Genomic DNA, 19,908 nt, shown 5'->3' with positions numbered 1-19,908 from the left:
AACATGGAAAATAGTTAGATATCAGCTCTGAAATTAAACTACTATGAAATATTTTTGTTGTTCTCATTATATTTGTCCAAACAAATGTACCTTTAGTTGTACCAGGCATTAAAATCAACAAGAAATTGAAGAAAACAAGGGGTGGTCAAATAATTTTTTTGGCGACTGTAGTTACATATATGTTAGAGCTTTGTATCATTTGTACTGACAGTTGCAGTACATCCACTATTAACCCATAAAGACCCAGAGCTACTTTTGTGTCCGTTCCCAGATGAATTTTTCCTCTATATTTTACTTTTTTTTTTTAATATAAATTCTTTATTGAAATTTTCAAAGGAATACAGGCACAGACATATGTCCCTATACTTAACACAGTTGATTAGCCACCCATAAATACATTCACTTATAAAACTGCTCTTTATCTATATAAAAAAAAAAAAAAAAAAAAGGCCTTTTTTATACACATTAACACCTTTAAAAAACAAAACAAACAAACAAAAAAAAAAAAACAAGGAAAAAAAGAAAAAAAAAACAAAAAAAAAACAAAAAAAAAAACAAACAAACCATACATACATATACATGTTAACAAGGCACACATTCTTAAAACATGCATACATGTTTTTTTTTTTCTTTTTTTTTCCCTTCTTTTGTCTCTTGTTTTTTTCCTTCAATGTGAAGACTGAGTTACAAGTCTATTATGTTCCATGGAAAGGAGTGCTGTTTGTCCAGGGTTCTTCTTCTACGTAGTTCAGTCAATGTTTGTTTAATCACTGTTTTACTATCTATGAGATTCTGATTAATGACTGTTAAACATCTCGTTTTCCAGAGCTTGACTGTTACAATGTAGATGATTAACTGGAAGAGTCTATGTTTGTTTGTTGATGTTGATTCCTCTAGAAGTCCGTACATGACTGAGCGATAGTTTATAGGGCAGCTCAGGCCAATGTTTTTAAAAAAAGTCCAAACAGCTTGCGCTCTATAGCAGTCAATAAGTACGTGTTCTTGAGTTTCGTCATTTCCACAGTTTATCATCGGACATTTTTTTGTTGTGACATAACAGCTCCAGGATACCAGAGCTCTAGCTGGAAGTCTACTTACAGAAATAAGCCAGCGGATATCTCTGTAATTCTCAGAAATAGATTTGTCCTTTATATTTTTAATGACAGTCTTCTTCTCGTTTTCCTTTACATGTTTATAATCCACCAATCCACCATAGCTGAAATCGCTTATACATTTATAGATCCCTCTAGAAGTCCCCTTAACCCAGTCGATATATTTCTATATATATTCGATATATTTCGATCTATATTTTACCATTTTTAAGTGATTTATCACCATTAATTGTGATATTTTCCTCATTATTTTGCATTTTTTCCAGTGCAAATCATGTGTTTTCCTATATAGAAGATGACGGTGTTTCAACTTTCACTACGGAGCCTCTGAACGTCCAAATGGGTCATATCTGATGACCATGAAAAGATGACAAACTGTATTTTACACCAATTATTTACATAAAGTTTACACAATAAAGCCATCAGACTGTATAACAGTACACAGTAACCCTCCACCCCCCATATCACACCATGTATATGTACAATCACTATGTAAATATGTAAATATCTTGAAATTTTACTCTTAATTTTTTATACTTTAAGAACGTTTATTTCTACCTGCCTTTCTTTTGCGCTGGTGTGTTGCATATTGCTACTGTAAACTGTTAAATTTCCCCACAGTGGGATCAGTAAAGTCTTATCTTATCTTACCTTATCTGATCTTATCTCTTATCTTAAAAGCTCCAAGACTTTTATTTTGAAATGTTTAAAGATGTGTGATGTATGTAGAACAGTTTGATTTTTCCTAATTAAATAGATAAAATTCAAAATAAAGGCCTGCCTCTAACGCAAGCCTTCCCCAAACAAAAGTCTGGTCCCTCTGAAGCTGAGGTAAATAAAAGCTCATGCAATTATTTGAGAAAACACGCTACAATCCTCATTAAAGTGTATGTCATGGAAGAGAATCAATAACAACAAATGGAACGGTCAAAGTTGTCATTTTGACATTTAAGGCCATGTCGTGAGTAAACATTTCACATTAAAGGCTGATGGTTCCCTCTGAGCCACACAGGGAATGAAATTTGCAAGAAAAAAAAAAAAAAAAGAGCCACTAAATCAATCTGATAAACATGAAAGGAAAGCTTGTGCCAGGTTTAAGGCCATGGATGAGCTTGTGAATTTGCATATAGAATGGGGACGTTGAGATCCCGTCGCTAGTGATGAGTTTAGAAACACATGGAGATGCATTTTAACGGCACGTATGAAGAGATGCATTTAGAGCCGTCTACTTTGGATGGGATCACTTGGGACATATGTTAATACCAAATCTAAACATGTTCTATCGGGTAAAACTCACACACTTAAACAACAAAGCAGCTCAGATAATCACACTCTGAACAACTGACATGTCAGCTCAACAGTCAGGTCTTTACACAGACTGAAAATACAATGTTACAAGGCATGTTTAACCACCATCTAACAGTGTAGAAGTGTAGAGGGTTTGGGTTTGGCTAAAGTCTGTAGGAGCCCTCAAAATGATGATCCTCCCTCCTTAACAACCAACTGAAGTTTAGCATAAAATGACACACTGATCATGATAGGTATGGTAATTTCATCTCCAATGTAATTCTTAATTTCCTGAGGGTTCTACCTACGGAATCAATAAAGTCATATCTAATCTAATCTCATTTAATATTTACTAAAACTATAAAACTCCAGACAACTAAACCTATTTTTCCAGGTCGCAAACACACCCCCCGACTTCAAATTATTCCTGTTAAATTTTTAATACAGGGTGTCCCATAAGTGTCCATACATAGGAGACATAATACATTCCATACATATATGGTTCTAACATGTATTTCTTTATATTTCTTCTTTATAGTTCTTCAGCAGTGGAGGGCACGCATTGAAATGTGTTCCCAACAAAATGGCAGTCATACAGAGCATATTATATAAATAAAAATGATTTATGTCAAGAAACATTTATTTTTCCTATGTATGGAGACTTATGGGACACCCTGTAGTATGATCAACATCTTAACATCACTGATTATATACCATTTCCCCCTGGGATTAATAAAGTATTCCGAATTCTGACTGTGATGATTATAAATATAACAAGAAAAGGACTCAGAGACCACAGACCCCTGCCAAGGCAGATCAGCCCTCTCCCCAGATGACCACCAACATTTAATCATTTGTTCCTTGTGGCAGTATCAACATTTCTTCAAAATTTCCTCAAAATTCTTTCATAACTTTTTGAGTTATCTTGCCAACAGCCAGACAAACAAAAAATCCCCCACCCCCCGACCCTGATCACCACCAAAATTTAATCATTTGTTCCTTGTGTTAGTATCAACATCTCCTGAAAATTTCATCCAAATCCACCCATAACTTCTTCAGTTATCTTACTAATAGACAGACAAACAAACAAACCCCAATGAAAACGTAACCTCCGCCGTTTCATGGCCGAGGTAATAATAGCAGATTTATACTGGTGTGGGCTGGTTTAAAATGTAAAATGTTAAAAATAATTTAACTACTTGTTTTGCTGTTAGATTCAAACCAAGGTCTCCTGCATCACAGACCGTAGTGTTACTTAGTGGGTTATCCATCCACAGGCACAAATGTATGCGCTCCAAAGCTCTCCTGTCTCTTGTAGTGGAGGTGGATCTACTGCACATGCACCATTTATGATGAAAGTCTGGATGGTAAAGGGAGTTCAAGCTAAACTAAAGCCTAGTCATGAAGAGACAACTACCTATTCAAGCAGCATCTGGATCAACATGAAAAACAAACGGGCAGCCACAGAAGGTATGTACTGTATTATTCTACAGTGGAAACTATAGAACTGCATGGACTGAATTTTTTTTTTTTTTTCTAAACCCACCACCACCACCCCTCACAACTTTATTTTTGATTATAGCTCATATTTAAGTAACAACCTCCAACTTCATATTCACATGTTCATCCATTCCTTGCTTGTATACATATACATAGAGGGGGGGCTCATATAACCCCAAGTGTACAGAGACAGGACGAGACAGGACAGTCGGACAAAACAGACAAAAGACAGGACAGTGGGACAAGCCAGACAAGATAAAAACAGGTATTAACTAGAGAAGCACTCGGAGAGCGCAGACCTCCGCCAAGGCAGACCCCCCCCGTCCTTGATCACCACCAAAATTTAATCATTTGTTCCTTGTGCCAGTATCAACATTTCCTGAAATTTTCATCCAAATCCGTCCATAACTTTTTGAGTTATCTTGCACATGGACAGACAGACAAACAAACCAACGCTGGCAAAAACATAACCTCCTTGGTGGACGTAATTACATACTGTATTCATAATGATGAATATCCATGGACTGAATATTAAATATCTTGGAGTTGCCATAGAACACAGCCAGTGATTGAGTAAATCACACTAAGCTGTCAAATACAGGTCTATACCTCTACTGTATCCTGTTTCTATTTTTAAATGATTTGGAATGCAATGGAACTCAGTGCCCTATCTGAGTCCAACCTTATTAAAGCCAGCTCTTTGCTCTGGTTCCAATAGTGGTCACATTAGTGAGGTTAAACTGTATTCATTTTATAAGCGCACGATAATTTAAAAAAATACAGTTTTATGTGATTTGAAGTGTTTATAATGTTAATTTTGCTTTGCTTCGCCCCCTTTAACCCACACAGATACTCCGACCTTGGACCCCACCATTCTCCTGCACCCCCCCTCCATTTTTCTGGATCCACCCCTGATATAACAATAATGATGGAGACAGATGAGGCCATAGTGTGATATGTAGAAGATGTTATCGTCACAGTCTGTGTATGTCTTACCCAAGATTCATGTGAATAATCCATGCCACTCAGAGGAGCTGGTTTTAAAGTTACACAACCTCTGAAATCTTAGACTCTGCAGGAGCCTTGAGATGTGACTCAGATATCGACAGAAACTGTGTCAGTTTTTAAAGTTTACCTACTGTTTTACTGCTGCAACAGATGGCTGAACTGAAAAAACAGCTTTATCCACAAGAACTTCTGCAGTTACTAGGGGGGCCTTTTAAAGCAGATTTGATTAAAAAAAAAAAAAAAAAAAAAAGCTATATAAATCCACATGCATTTGTTTAGCAGAGAAAACAACAACATAGGATTATAAACAGATGGGATGTGACCAGTAAAAGTGTAATAATGAATAATCTGAGCATCAACATGAGTCAGCTGAAACCCTCTGACACCACATGTTCCAGATGAGAGAAGATAACACAACATATTGAATAAAGTAAATACTTGGATAACGGTTATCTAAATGGGGCTCATGAATGTAAAATTCTATAAAAATAAATTAAAATAAAGAAACTATATAAATAGTCGCTTAGAGTAATACCATTTTCAAGGTACAATGTAAAAATTTGTTATTGTATGAAAAATATTTATGATGTTTTTCTGTAAACGGTTTCACTTCAATTTGCCTCCTGGCACAGTTTAGGGACCTAATCATTGACGGTTTGATATCATTTCAGTTTGGCTGGTTGTCATAGTAACGTAGTGTAAACTATTGTCAGCGCAGCTTCAACTCCAGCTACAAACAAGACAACAGATAAAAGTGAAAGTTAAAATTACAATAGTATTACAGTTATTATAGGATATAATTTCTCGGTTGTTATCTGTATTTTTAACTGTGTTCATCTTATTTGTTTATTATTATTATTATTATTAATATTATTACTACAGGAAAAAAATGACTTAAAGTTTTTAGCATATTTATTATCAGAAACAACTGCAAATGTCCATAACAAAACTTTTTGAGAGTGCAGAAATAAACTTTCAGCTATTTTACATCTGCTCAATCATGCTTTTTGGTCTTGAACATTCAGTATCCATATTATGGCTTCATATTTTTTTCTTATTTCCAGGAATTTTTTTTAGCATGTGTGGAAGTTCTGAAACAGTTCCTTTCTACTTGTTGTAAAGTTTTATACAGTGCCAGAAAGCTCAGGATCTCAGCTTTCTAATGCTGTTTGAATTTTGTTGATAGCACAAACAGTTCAGGAGTTATAGTAATCTTTTGCCGTAAAGTGCAAAATGTAGCGCTGGAGAGATAGCATTTATGAAAGGGTTAAAACTGTCTGATATTCCATGTGAATAGAATTTGGTTGGTAAAGATAATACAGCAGTTTTCTAAAATGGCCAATAAACCTGTAGTTACACCAAGGAGGAGTTAATTGAAAAAAAAAAAAAAAAAAAAAAATCCAATATGACACAGAGTGAACTCAAATGGAAACAGATTCTTCCTCATGTATTACAAATATTTTCATTTCTTCTTGTACTGAGAGTCTCTGAAGTCTCATTTTTCTAATGAAACAGTGTGTAGCTGCTGTTAACGTCAAAACACACTCACTCTCTCCATTCTGCACGATTCATTTTCCACATTAGCGCCACTCTGGTGTTCATACGAGGCTCTTTCATATCGTAGATGTTGTAACTGTTGAGCAGCGTGTTGTCTCTTCTGGTTTTGCGATATTTCCGTTCGTGTGCCTTTCGGTTGTTTTGCTTGTTAGCGTCGAGGTGAGATGCTTCATTATTTTTAATCACGCTGCTGTTTGCTGTTTTTTCCAATCCCCTTCCCTCCAATCAGCGCTTCTGTGTTGGAGCTATACGCAAAATAAATCCGAGTCGAACCGATGTAAGGGAACAATTTGATTATTTATCCAATAATCCAATCAATAACATGAGGAGGAGGAAGGAGAGGGGGAATAATCTGCAAACTGGGGCCTGAATGAAATTAGTTCTGCGATGAGCGCGGATGTAAATAAATGATGATAATAATCGGAGCTTCCAACTCAATTTTCCAGCTGGGGAATGAATCCTTAGAGACACACACACACACACACACACACACATATATATACAGCCTCCTTCAGCTCTTCACAATTAAATCAGGCATAATCGCAAGAACACACACACACAACTGCACTGCCCGCTCATTCTTTCCCACACACAAAAGTACACAAATAATACACACAAGTAGCCCTACAGACAGACAGACAGACAGACAGACAATGAACACAGTCAGTTGTGTTCATTCAGGCTGCAGTGCATTGTGGTCCGGTGTGCAGTTTGGCAGGAGGAGACGCAGATTCAGCCAAAAGAACTGATTGTGTTTTCCTTCTCTGTCCTCTGGTCAGTCTGAGACACACACACACACACACACACACACAGTACCTGGTACTGCAGATTCACTAGGGACAGGATTATATAGACGGCCATGCAAGCACAAATACACAAAGGCAAATGCACACTGTAACACAACAGGGATTTCTCTATGTGCACATTGCAGTAAGGATACTACACTTTCCACTACAGATCATTATACTGGTGTAACTGGAGGCGGATTTGAAAACAGCATCCCACAGTGTGCTTTACCATTTCTGACACTTAATCAGACATTTGTCTTCAATCCTCGGTCGACACTTGGCGTAAAGGTGAAAAATGATGGGAGTGGAGACACTGCAGTCATATCAGGTATTTACTGTACAGTCTGCACTAGGGTTTGTCTTATTGCACTAAGAGGCTCATTTAGGGAGTGAGTAGTGACGCCTCAGTGTTGGACTGAACACGAACATTGAGAAACTGTAGGAACACACAAACACGACGACTAATGCCTCCTTACCTTTATTAAGTTTACCCTCATCTGTGTCTTTACCGTATTCTAGCGCACGACCCAAGGTGATACGATGAAACTGAGCCGGAAATGATGATGAGATGGAGTTGGAGTGATTAGAAAAAAAGGAAAATTCATCGATTCCAGTGTGTGTGTGCACGCGTGTGTGTGTGTGTGTGTGTGTGTGAACACATGTAGGATGTTATGATAAGCTAAACATATGTTTTTGCACGTCCACAATTGTCCACAAGGGTTTAATGTGTGTGATATTTAGTGAAGTTGCAGGTAAGGTAAGGTAAGGTAAGGTAAGATAAGATAAGATAAGATAAGATAAGAAGAGAAAAGTTAAAATAAAATAAGAAAAACCAAAAATGTGGATTCAGGGTCATTTTCTGTTGTGTTGCCAGAGGCCTTGCTTATGCAGCTCAACAATCCGACCACGTTCAAGTAGAGGAAGTTTTTTTGCCTTTGCCATCAGGAGGTCATGACAGTGTGAATACCTGACAGAAAAGGACATTGAATCCACATTTTTGCACAGATTTTGTCTTTTAAAGGCTGTGATCTAAAACTCTTGATCCGCTGATGAACAGCCTATTTCAGTTTAATTGTTGGTACTTAGTCTTACTACTTATGTTTTTTTCTCATTTCTTCTTTTTGCATTTTGAAACTCTACTTAGAACCTTTCTAATGTCCAACAGTGCAAAATGTAAATTCTTGCAATTTTTCGACTGGTCTTAAAATTTTGATCAGGAGTGTATCTGTCCCTAAAATAATTTGACATTAAATACATTTTAGACTTAGATTTTGGGTTTTAAATTATGTACATGTGAGGAATAGTTCAGTAGGAAAGCTGAAAATAAGAATAGTCATGGCTTAAAATTAGACCAACATCTTTTTAATGAGAGCAGCAGAGGCTCATGGGTATTGAAGTATTTTCGACCATTAAAGTTGACAGTCGTGTTCTAACCCTAAACCAATGGGATTATTAAAATATCCACTGTGTCTATAAATAAGACCCATGTATGATTTAAGAGGGTGAGAGTTTGCAGTCTGATGGGAACGATGATTATAATTATATTTATTTATATTTTGTAAGTATAAAGGCCTCTGGTGAACGAATGCCTCCCCCTGGTGGATTATCTGTGTATTGCATGTATCTAATTGTATACATCAGGTTTTTCAAGATAAAAAGGATCACACTGATCATGTAGAGGACTTCAAAAGTCATGTATCAAATATGATACGTTTAGCGTTATAGGGTTAATGTGGCCGCTGAACTAAAATGACTTTGACACCCCTGCATTAAGTGCAGGTCTTAATGCACATCTTAATGCAATGATTTTTTTGTGAAATCTGATTTTTTGTGTGCTCGTTCATATTGCAAATTAAATGCGACTTCTATCAGTTCTCAGTATGAACTGAATGCGACCCTGAAGCGACCCGCATGCGCAAAAGAGTTCCTGACATAATACATGACCACACAGCATGCACTGTGTTTACGGAAGTAAATATGGAGGCATCTGGTATCGGCATGTGTGTGGCACTGATAAAGTTTCTCTACAACCGAAGTCAGCACCATTACAGTCAAATAATTTTAAGTAGAAGATTAAAAGAGCCAGGAGAGCCAGGTTTTTTGCTGTGGCCTTTTGGGGAGCAAAGGCTGCTACGTCTGCACAACGGAGTATTTGGATGTGGAGTCGGAGTCAGGAGTGGTGGGATAGTGATGTTAGCAGCTTCACTGACACAGATTTCATTCATAATTTTCGAATGACAAGAAGAACATTTAAATATATCTGTGAGCGCCTCTCTGTAACACTCTCACGACAAGACACTCATCTCTGGAAAACTATATCTGTTCGCAAGGATGTTGCAGTCGGGCTGTACTGGCATTTCAATGGTGTAAAGATCAGATAAATGTGACCCGGCTGTTCAGACTGATGTTGCATTGCAAAATATCTGATATGTATCGGATTTAGTACCACATATCGATGGCCAAAAAACAAAACCTATCTGCAAATTTTTAGATTTTGAGTTTTCACATTAAACCTAGTATACTTAGTATGTATTGTTAACACATAATATAGAAAGAGAGTCTGAAAACAGTAGAATATGCTTTAGGGATGCACCGATACGAGTATCGGCATCAGCTCCAATACTCAGTGTGTGTACTTGTACTCGTACTCGTAAAAGATATCTGATACAAATGCACCGATACCACTTACGGCCGTGTGACATTCACAGTTCAATGCAGCAGGTACGCGGTGGTGGAATAATGTGTGTGGAGTGTGAAGAGTGTGGAGATTTTTCAAATTAAATGACGGTGATAAAAGTAACGCTGACTGCAAGTAACGTTAAAGACACAGACAGATATGGACGCAGCATTCTGTCCATCCTCTGCATACATTCCATTCGTTTACCAGGTGCTTGCGGATGCGTAAACAGAATGAGAATACCAGTGGGTATACGGAGCGGTGCAGACCCCCGCCAGCGGAAGTGAAAACGAAACTTATCACTCATTTATCTTTTCTCTTCCTGCTGAAGCTAAGCTGTTAAACCTTACCAGTGAAAACGCTGCAATATTAGTATCACATTAGTGTTTCCTCTGTCGTCTCCGTATTTGTTATTACTGACTTTCTTCTTCTTCTTCTCAAAAAACTTTACTCTTCTTCGTGGTATTTGTCCAGTATGGTTAATTAAGAGCGGCGCCCCCTGGTGGATTAATTGAGAAACGCTCATTCCAACACATTAAATGTCAGTAGCAGCACTTTGTTCCAGTCAGACTAATGACAACGACAATAAAGCACATTTACAAAAGGAACTAAGAACTTGAATGGGATTATTAAGTTCTCGTATCGGTACTTGGTATCGGCAAGTACTCAAATGTAAGTACTCGTACTTGGTCTGGAAAAAAGTGGTATCGGTGCATCCCTAATATGCTTGGATATCTTTAACAAAGTCCATACTATAATAAAACCAAATGTTTTTTTTGTTTCCTGAAAAAAGTGATTTTTTTTCAGATAGGAAATATTCTGTATGTATTCTGGCCGTCGATATGAAAGTGGCCTGGGTTGGATTTGAAAAAGTCTGATTTGTGCCGTTCAGACTGTCTTTAACAGGTCAGATGCAGGTCAAATAGCGGCAAAAAGTCAGATTTGGGCCACATTTGGCTGCAGTCTGAACGTAGCCTTAGATTTGGGGTTTTAAATTATGTAAATTTGAGGAATAGTTCAGTAGCAAAGCTGCAAATAAGAATTAGTCATGGCTTAAAATTAGACTAACATCTTTCTCATGAGAGCAGCAGGGGCTCATGGGTATTGAAGTATTTTCGTCCAATAAAGTTGACAGTCGTGTCCTCACCCTAAACCAATGGGATTATTAAAATATCCACCGTGCCTATAAATAGGACCCATAAGACAAGCTGTAATGTAAAGATAACTCTCTTTATCAGTTTTAATTTCACCTCCGTGGCCTAAAAATGTCACTTTCATGTCTGGAGAAAAAGGAAGTGTTTCATTTTAGGGGTGGGGGTTTCCATTGTTTTGACTTTATGAGATGATTGAGAACACACATACACACTCAGGCCGCCATATTTAATAACCCGCTAACCCATCCGTGGCGGTTTGATGAGAGCTGTGACATTTCTCCAGATGGATGAGATTTCTGGGTCAGTTAACGCCCGGCTGCGCTCGGCTCGTCCTTCGTAGATATTTCGGGGACTGTGACTGGTCTTGTGAACAGAGATTAGTCGGAGAGCGCCACGGATGACTCTTTAAGACACACAAACACACACACACACACAGGAAGTCATCATGCAGTCAAGCTCTGTGATGGATGACCGAGGGCAAAGAGTGAAGACAGAGTGTGTCGAGTGTTGTAGTGTGTAGGGAACCAGTGTGTGTGTGTGTGTGTGTGTGTGTGTGTGTGTGTGTGTGTGTGTGTGTGTGTGGACTGGTGGCGTGACCAGAGGGGGAGGATCACAGCGTTACACACCACTAATCACACAAATGAGGAGGATCACACGCTATTTAACACAAACATTATATCAGAGAGATCAAAGAGTTAACAGGGGTATCGCACACACACTATAGTCGCTCCCAAAACACAGATCATGGCCACAGTTTACTGAAATAAACTGCAGCAAGGTTCAGTCCTACACACACTAAAGCACCGATTCAGACACGATGCTTAAATTGTAAACATGTTCATTACTTCTCATGGGTTTTTGCCATTTTTTTCAAGTTCAAGCCTTGTATCTCACTGTCATGTTCTATCAAAAATCAATAACAAGTTGAATTTGATCAAGTGAAAGTCAACATTCATTCATTCATTCATTCATTATCTGAACCAGCCTTATCCTCACTAGGGTCACGGGCAAACAGTGAACATCAGTGTCAAAAATGTAAGTTTCACCTATCATTTCTAAAATAGGCAAATTATTTTGCTTAACCCTTAGGGATTTGAGTCTATTTTGGCCGTTTCTGAGTACTTTTGATTTTGCCTTTATATACTGTACAAAGAAATGTTTACTATACCCATGTTTGGCTTTTTTTTTTTTTCAGCACAACTTCATCTATCTCATCTGTCTATTTTTTTCACTTTAACCTACTATATCAACACAAAAATGTAAAAATATAAATTCAATTTGAAAAATGTATATAATTTATTGCATAAAAAACACAAAGATGCTTAACGAAAATTTTGTCAAAGAATTTAAAAGTGAATATTGGTTCCAAATATTAGGCATATATAATCAAAATAGTAATAAATTAAAACTTTACTCAAATATTTGACATAAAAACATATCTTTACTTCTGCCAGGAGGTATTGTGATCACTTTGGTCTGTGTGTGTGCGTAAGTGCATATTTGTTTGTTAGCAAGATAACTCAAAAAGTTGTGGACAGATTTTCATGAAAATTTCAGGAAATGTTGATACTGGCACAAGGAAAAAATTATTAAATTTTGGTGGTGATCAGAGGGTGGGGGCAGATCTCTCTTGGTGGAGGTCTGCGCTCTCCGAGTGCTTTTCTTGTTACATAAGCGTTTTCTCCATTTTTTTTTTTTAAATTCATGGGACTGTAGTTGCGGAAAAAGGTCTTTCCATTGCAGTTTTGCGTGATATACCATTTGCCCTACACCCGAAAAATTTTAAATAAGAAAAATAAAGTAATAAAATAATAATAAATAAATAATAGAATATAATAAAATATAAATAATAATAAGGAAAAAAAATCTCTTGCCAGTGAAAAAATTTTTAATTGAAAAGTGAGAGTTTGGCAAATTTGTTGCTTTTCCATTAGTTACATTTTTATCGCAATTTACATTCACACAATTTGAGGGTCAATGGAAAAGTGACTAGCGATTAAATTTTATGTTGAACTTTAAGTGTTGCCTCCTGCATAAATGTAGAATATATTGACATTTTTACCTCTGCCAGGAGGTATTGTGATCACTTTGCTTTGTGTGTTTGTTTGCGCGTTTGTTTGTTTGTTAGCAAGACAATTCAAAAAGTTACGGACGGATATGCATGAAATTTTCAGGAAATGTTGATACTGGCACAAGGAAGAAATTATTAAATTTTGGTGGTGATCGGGGGGGAACACGACAGATCTGTCTCGGTGGAGGTCTGCGCTCTTCGAGTGCTTTACTTGTTCCTAATGCATCTACCGTATTCTATCAAAAGGGGACATTTAATGTGATAACCCACCCTGTGATACGAACTCCGCCCATCAGCAGGAAATCAGAGCCACTCCATTCTCCCACGCTGCAGATGTTCATGTGATTTTACCCCGGTTTATCATTCATGAAGTTCACAACCTCATCCTCAAACGCCGTCACACGTGTTCATTCCTGCTTCTTTGTTCTCGTTGAAACTCTTCACTTAAGTGTATTGATAGATTTTTGTTTAGAGGTTGTTGTGGTTAATGATTTCTAAGGAGGCAGATGGTGGCACTGAGCTGAAAGGAGCATTTTCACACAACAGGGACCATCAGTCACTTCATGACTCTCCAACAGGTTTATTTATGACTCGTGTTGCTATGTTTCAGGTTCTAGTGACATACCTGCATGTTTTTAGCTCCAATGAAAAAATTGTGGACTTACGATGCATGTAGTTAAAATTTCACAAATAAAGTTACCACATTAAAAGGATTTATTTGAAGTTAAAGAAACAGAATAGAATCAGAAGAATCAGAAATATGAAAAAAAAAAAAGCTTATTATTAAACATATTTGTAGATATTTATCTGTCCATTCCAGAAATTATTCTAATTATTGTGTTTCTTGTTGTTAGAGCTGGAATGGTTAACTGTAATTTTTTTAAATTATTTTTTATAAGTTGGAACTGAATTATTTTTTGCAATAATTTTCAATAAAATGTCACAACAACACACCCTCATCTCAACTACTTTTCCCACTTAATTTCATTTTAAATGAGGGTTTTAATCTGAAACTGAAGTTAAAGAAACAGAATAGCATCAGAAGAATAAAAAATATGTTGGGAAAAAAAGTTAATTTATTTAATATATTCGTGGATATTTATCTATCTGTGTCAGAAATCATTGTAATTAATGCGTTTCCTGTTGTTAGAGCTTTAATGTCTGATTATTGTTTTTACAAAAATGAAAAAAAACAAGTGAACTAACTTACTTTTGCTATAATTTTCAACAAAATGTCACTACAAGACTTCCTCATTTCAGCTTGTTTTCCCCCGCTTAATTTTATTTTAAATAAAATGTTTTTAATATGAAATTGTGCTTTTTCTTCTTCATTTCAGAAGAAAATGTCTCAAATAAAACTATCACAAAGGGATTTTCTTAAAGTTAAAGAAAGAATAACACGGAAACATGGAAAAATAATGCTATATATATTTAATATATTTGTAGATATTTATCTGTCCATTCCAGAAATTATTCTAATTATTGTGTTTCCTGTTGTTAGAGCTGGAATGTCTAGTTGTTCTTTTTACAAAAATGAAAAAAAAAAAACACAACACTGAATTACTTTTGCAATAATTTTCAATAAACATCACCACAAGACTTCCTCATCTCAGCTTTTTTTCCTGCTTAATATAATTTTTAACAAAATGGTTTTATTGTGAAACTCTTCTTGTTTACTTTTCATTACATGCAGAAACAGAAAACCATTTAGACGTTTACCAGAACATCGTTTCTAGTGTTCTACTGTTAAGTCGGTACTTTTGGTTCCACTTTAGAGATACGAGCTTTTCTACATGACAGTGATTAATCTGAGCTCACTAGGAGATGCTTGGGCGCACTTGTGGGGGTCAGGGGTCAAACGGCCGTCAACAGCGCTGCCCGCGGCGGCAGACTTTTCGGCAGACCTCTGTCTCCATAGCGACGGTTTACAGCAGCGGGGAGTGGCTCCTGTCGCCCAGTTGGACCCCACCGTGTGACACAGCAGCCGTGGATAAATCACTCCCCGAGGAAAACAATGGGGCCATATGTAGTGCTCTTAGAAAGGACGAATACCCCCAAACTAGCACAAACACACAACGCTCACACAACATGACGCCGCCTGTCACCTCCTTATGTCACAGCACGATGAGAGCGCTCGACGCTGCCTCTGCAGAGTCACCGAGAACACTGAGGAACATGAAAACAGTGTTTCCCAAAATAACATACTCTGAGTTTGCTGACATTTACAACACAGGGTATCTCCGGTACATAATGACATTGCAACAGCAGTTACCCTTTAGAAATCGTATCCAACACCATTATATATCTCATGTAGCCAATGACTGTCTCTGTTTGTACGATAATGAGCACGGTGATTTCTATGTAGTGCTTTCAAGTGGATTTCTTAATGCTCACACTTGAGGTCTTCAGCCTCATTTCAGAATGTGACCAAAGACAGAAGCAAAAAGGTGAAACTCTGGTTGTTTTACGGCGACAGCTTTCCAAAATGGCAGCGGTGCAGGTTAAGCACTGAACAAAAATTAGCTTTCGTGTCCGATCAATGTGAGTCGTTTATAGGATGGAAGACAGACACATATTAGAGGAAGAAGATAAATCTGTGGTGCTTTTTGAGAACCACACATTCATCTGGATTCTGTTGGAATGGAGCCACACATTGGATTTCAGGTCTTTGGTGTAAAACTAAAGTAAAGTAAAGTAAAGTAAATTTTATTTATAGAGCACTTTTCACAGACAGAGTCACAAAGTGCTTTATCAATTCAAATCAGAATCAAATTAAGTTTACAGAGACCCAACAGAATCCTCCAGGAGCAAACACTTGTGACTGGTGACAGTGGCGAGGAAAAACTTCCCTTTAACAGCAGAAACCTCGAGCAGACCCAGACTCCTGAAGGATGGCTGTCTGCCTTGACCAGTTGGGGTTAAAGAGAGAGAGAGAGAGTAAAGGAGGAGAAAAGAGAGAGCGATAGAGATATAGAGAGACTGGGGGGGGGGGGATGACACATGGAGTACGTTATGATGAATACATAGAGTGTAATCAGTCTGTGGTGGTCCTGGGTCAGGTGGGAGACTAAAAAGCCTTTTTGAACAGGAGGGTTTTGAGGTGTTTCTTAAAGCTCTCTACAGAGTCCATGGACCGTAGGTGTAGAGGCAACTAGACAAAACTAGAAAAGCACTCGGAGAGCACAGACCCCCGCCAAGGCAGATCAGTCGCCCCCCCCACCCCCCACCCCCTTTGATCACCACCAACATTTAATCATTTGTTCCTTGTGCCAGTATCAACATTTCCTGAAAATTTCATCAAAACTGCTGGTTAGCTGGTTTATATTTGTTTGTATGTGGTTTACTGCTGGTTAGCTGGTTTATATATGTTTCTATCTGGTTTACTGCTGGCTGCTTTGTGCATCTCCTCTCACGCTTTGCACATCTTCGCATTGTTTTCACTAAATGATGTTGTGTATGGATCACAACCCCCCCCCAACCTGCTATAGGGAATTTATACATTGTACTGTACGTGTGTTTGTGTCTCTGCTCAGTCAATGAGCCGCCCTAACCCGGCCCCCAAATAAAGTGTCCAGGGTAACCCACTGATCCGCACCTCACTAATTTCTTTGAATAGGATGGTGAGGAAGATAAAATATATGAAATAACTAAAACTAATACTAAAACTAAACTGAACTAAACTAAAACTAAGCATTCAGAAAAAAACAATAACTAATTAAAACTAGCAAACCTGCTCTAAAAACTAATTAAAACTAACTGAATTAGAGAAAAAAGGCCGCAAACTAATTAAAACTAAACTATAATTAAAAATCCAAAACTATTATAACCTTGCTTACTACTGTTATAGATATAGAGAAGGGTTAGTCATCAAAGAAATGTTGGTAGTTCTGCATCAACTCATACAGCAGCTCTTTGGAAAGTTCTGCCATTTCTGGAAATTCACCACTTCAGGTCTTAACACTGCCCCCCATGGTTCCTGGTGGTACTGCTTTGTATTCTCTAGACCAGGGGTGTCCAGTCTTGGTCCTTGAGGGCTGGTATTCTGCATGTTTTAGATGTTTCCCTCTTCCAGCACACCTGACGGTTGTTATCAGGCTTCTGCAGAGCTTGATGATTGGCTTATCATTTGAATCAGGTGTGTTGGAAGAGGGATCCATCTAAAACATGCAGGATACTGGCCCTCGAGGACCAGGATTAGACACCCCTGCTCTAGACCATGGGTCGGCAACCTCTGCAATCTAAAGAGCCATTTTTGGACAGAAATAGAAAAACTAAATGGTCTGGAGCCAAAAGATATTTTATATTTTTCCTCAAAGTGGTGACTGTTTAAGAAGCTCCTTAGGATTAGTTTGTGCAGAATATGTGGAGAATAAATCACAGTTTCAGTGCATTTACAGAACTACAAAGAAATTACAGAAGTAAAGAAAGGAGTGAAATTTGTCATTATTTTCATTTTGCAGCAAAAATCACCTGTTATGTGAAGGCCTTCTTTAAAATGAAAGATGAATACCTTCAGTGTCAAAAAAATTAAAAAGCAGTCTACCTTCACTCCTACTACTATTATTTTTTAATTTGTCTGGAGTGTAGTCTACATTTTTACAATATATTTGGTTGCCGCAATAATAGCAAAATATGTTTAAACGTAAAAGTACAGACATATGAGGTGTGTATTCGTATGAGTATTCTAATGTTGAGCATACATGAGCCTCAACTCACACTTCAGATAAACTCATGGACTGCACTGCACTTATATAGCACATTTTCTACACCTTCATGGTGCCCAAAGCGCTTTACAAAGCCTCACATTCACCCATTCATTCAATGTAGGGTTCAGTGTCTTGCCTGAGAACACTTCAACATATGGACAGATGGAGCCAGGATTCAAACCGCCAACCCTTCAGTCATTGGACAACCCGCTCTACCAACTGAGCTACAGTCGCCCCAACCACAACAAAATATACAGCCTTTATGCGGCTACATCTACCAAAGAGTAAAGTGTTCAGTTGTTTGTCTCCAATGAATGACATTTATATAGATTCACCAATTCTGACTAGTCAGCATCACAATAGTACGCTTCATGGTTCGTATCAGATAAACTGAAAAGCAAAAAAATATATAAAGAGAAAAAATTCTAAATAACAAAAGCCACAAAAGCCCTTTCAGATGTAAACCCTGCATGTTCACTGCTTCCAGACTCAGCTTCTTCTGCACATGTTATATGTTATATGCTTTGTCAATTACTGGTAATACACTGGTTGGGTGAGGTGAGGGGTGACTGGTGGGTTCAATTTGCAGGAGGAAGAGTAGGACTCGTTTGAAACAATGACTGTTTTTGGGTTGATGTCTTTCCTACATGCATCTGGAGTTATCTGGACTGTCAGTGGTAGAAGCACAGGTGTAGTGGAAGTACAGGCTGTTCATATTATAGGGTTGAATTTCATGAGCATGGTTTAAACATTTTAATAATAATAATAATAATAATAATAATACATTTTATTTATAAGTGTGTGCAATAGTCACATCACAGGTTCTGTGATGTAGGAGGCAAAGGAACTCAACATGGTCTCATCTGATTTCATCCTGGGTACCTAACACACACTGAATCACATCCACCAATCACATTCATTCATTTATTCATTTTCTGAACCCGCTTTGTCCTCACTAGGGTCACGGGGGTCGCTTGGAGCCTATCCCAGCTACATAGGGGCGAAGGCAGGGTACACCCTGGACAAGTCGCCAGTTCATCGCAGGGCTGACATATAACCACCAATCACAATCGTTCTTAATCAGTCTCCCGAAGCAGACCCCACCCCTGCACATGGAGCGAGTCTCTGGTAACAACATTGAAAAATGAGCAACGAACAAGAGAAAAATCACCGAAAACAAAGACTTGGTGCCAAAAAGTAAAACAAAGTCAGTTATTTGGAATTATTTCAGATACAAGAAGGATGATACTGAAACACATGCTCTGTGTCGATAGTGCCTTCCACCTGTCGCCACAACAAGACTCAACTAATTTGTTTGAACATTTATGTCGCCACCACACAGCTATTATATCCTCCTGAGTATTTTTTCATATCGCAATATAAATCGCAGAGTTACAAAAAATCGCAATGTCAGCTTTTTTCCAATATTGAGTAGCCCTACATCAAAGAGTATGTGAGACAGTGAAGATTTAAGACACAACTAAACAGTAGTTGCACTGTCACTAACAGTCTTTCATGTGCATTGGTTTGCACTGATGAGATAACATGTTAACTAATGAGCTGCACTCCAGTGATTTGAGTTTTTGCGTGTAATGTGGCTGCGGGTGTCGTGGCACGCTAACGGTCTCGTGACAGCGCCACACACATGATCTACTGCCGGTCGCGCGTTAAATAAAACACATTTCACATTTACATCTTTCATCCTTAGAGATGCTCAGATATTTAATCACCCTCCTCCCTCAGAAGGCCCTATTTCTCATGAAGGGCTGTGAAATGAGAGCATCTCTTTGATTCTGGACATCCGGCTCTGCTCGCAGCAGCGACAGCAGCTTTTCTCCCAGCAGCCTTTTCCATCCAAACTGCTTTCAACGGCCAAACCTTTGTTCTCCAACGTCCCTTCCACTGTAACTAATGGGACAGCCTGGGCCTGGAATTTCGAGGGGAACTCTAAAACTGGGCCATTTGGAAGACATCCCAGTTTTTATCCGTGGCTTAGACGCAAAAAGAAGAAAGAAAAAACAGCCCAGCCAGCATCTGAAAATGTTGAC

General features: G+C 37.9%; 1 protein-coding gene and 1 long non-coding RNA gene across 2 annotated transcripts in view; one reads left to right on the top strand and one right to left on the bottom strand.

Moving 5' to 3' along the window:
• LOC115413190 (transcription factor IIIB 90 kDa subunit-like) overlaps positions 1-19,908 on the bottom strand; it is a 272,574-nt gene that overhangs the window by 50,778 nt on the left and 201,888 nt on the right. The gene's annotated exons all lie outside the window — the stretch shown is intronic.
• LOC115413192 (uncharacterized) lies at positions 6,544-18,772 on the top strand. Its single transcript, XR_003934440.1, has 3 exons — positions 6,544-6,554; positions 7,462-7,472; positions 18,671-18,772. It is a non-coding gene; the product is annotated as an uncharacterized LOC115413192 (long non-coding RNA).

This window comes from Sphaeramia orbicularis, chromosome 22, assembly GCF_902148855.1.
Source record: "Sphaeramia orbicularis chromosome 22, fSphaOr1.1, whole genome shotgun sequence".
Taxonomy (NCBI): domain Eukaryota; kingdom Metazoa; phylum Chordata; class Actinopteri; order Kurtiformes; family Apogonidae; genus Sphaeramia; species Sphaeramia orbicularis.
The sequence above is the reverse complement of the archived record's forward strand: the minus strand, read 5'-3'. Positions and strand labels throughout refer to the sequence as shown.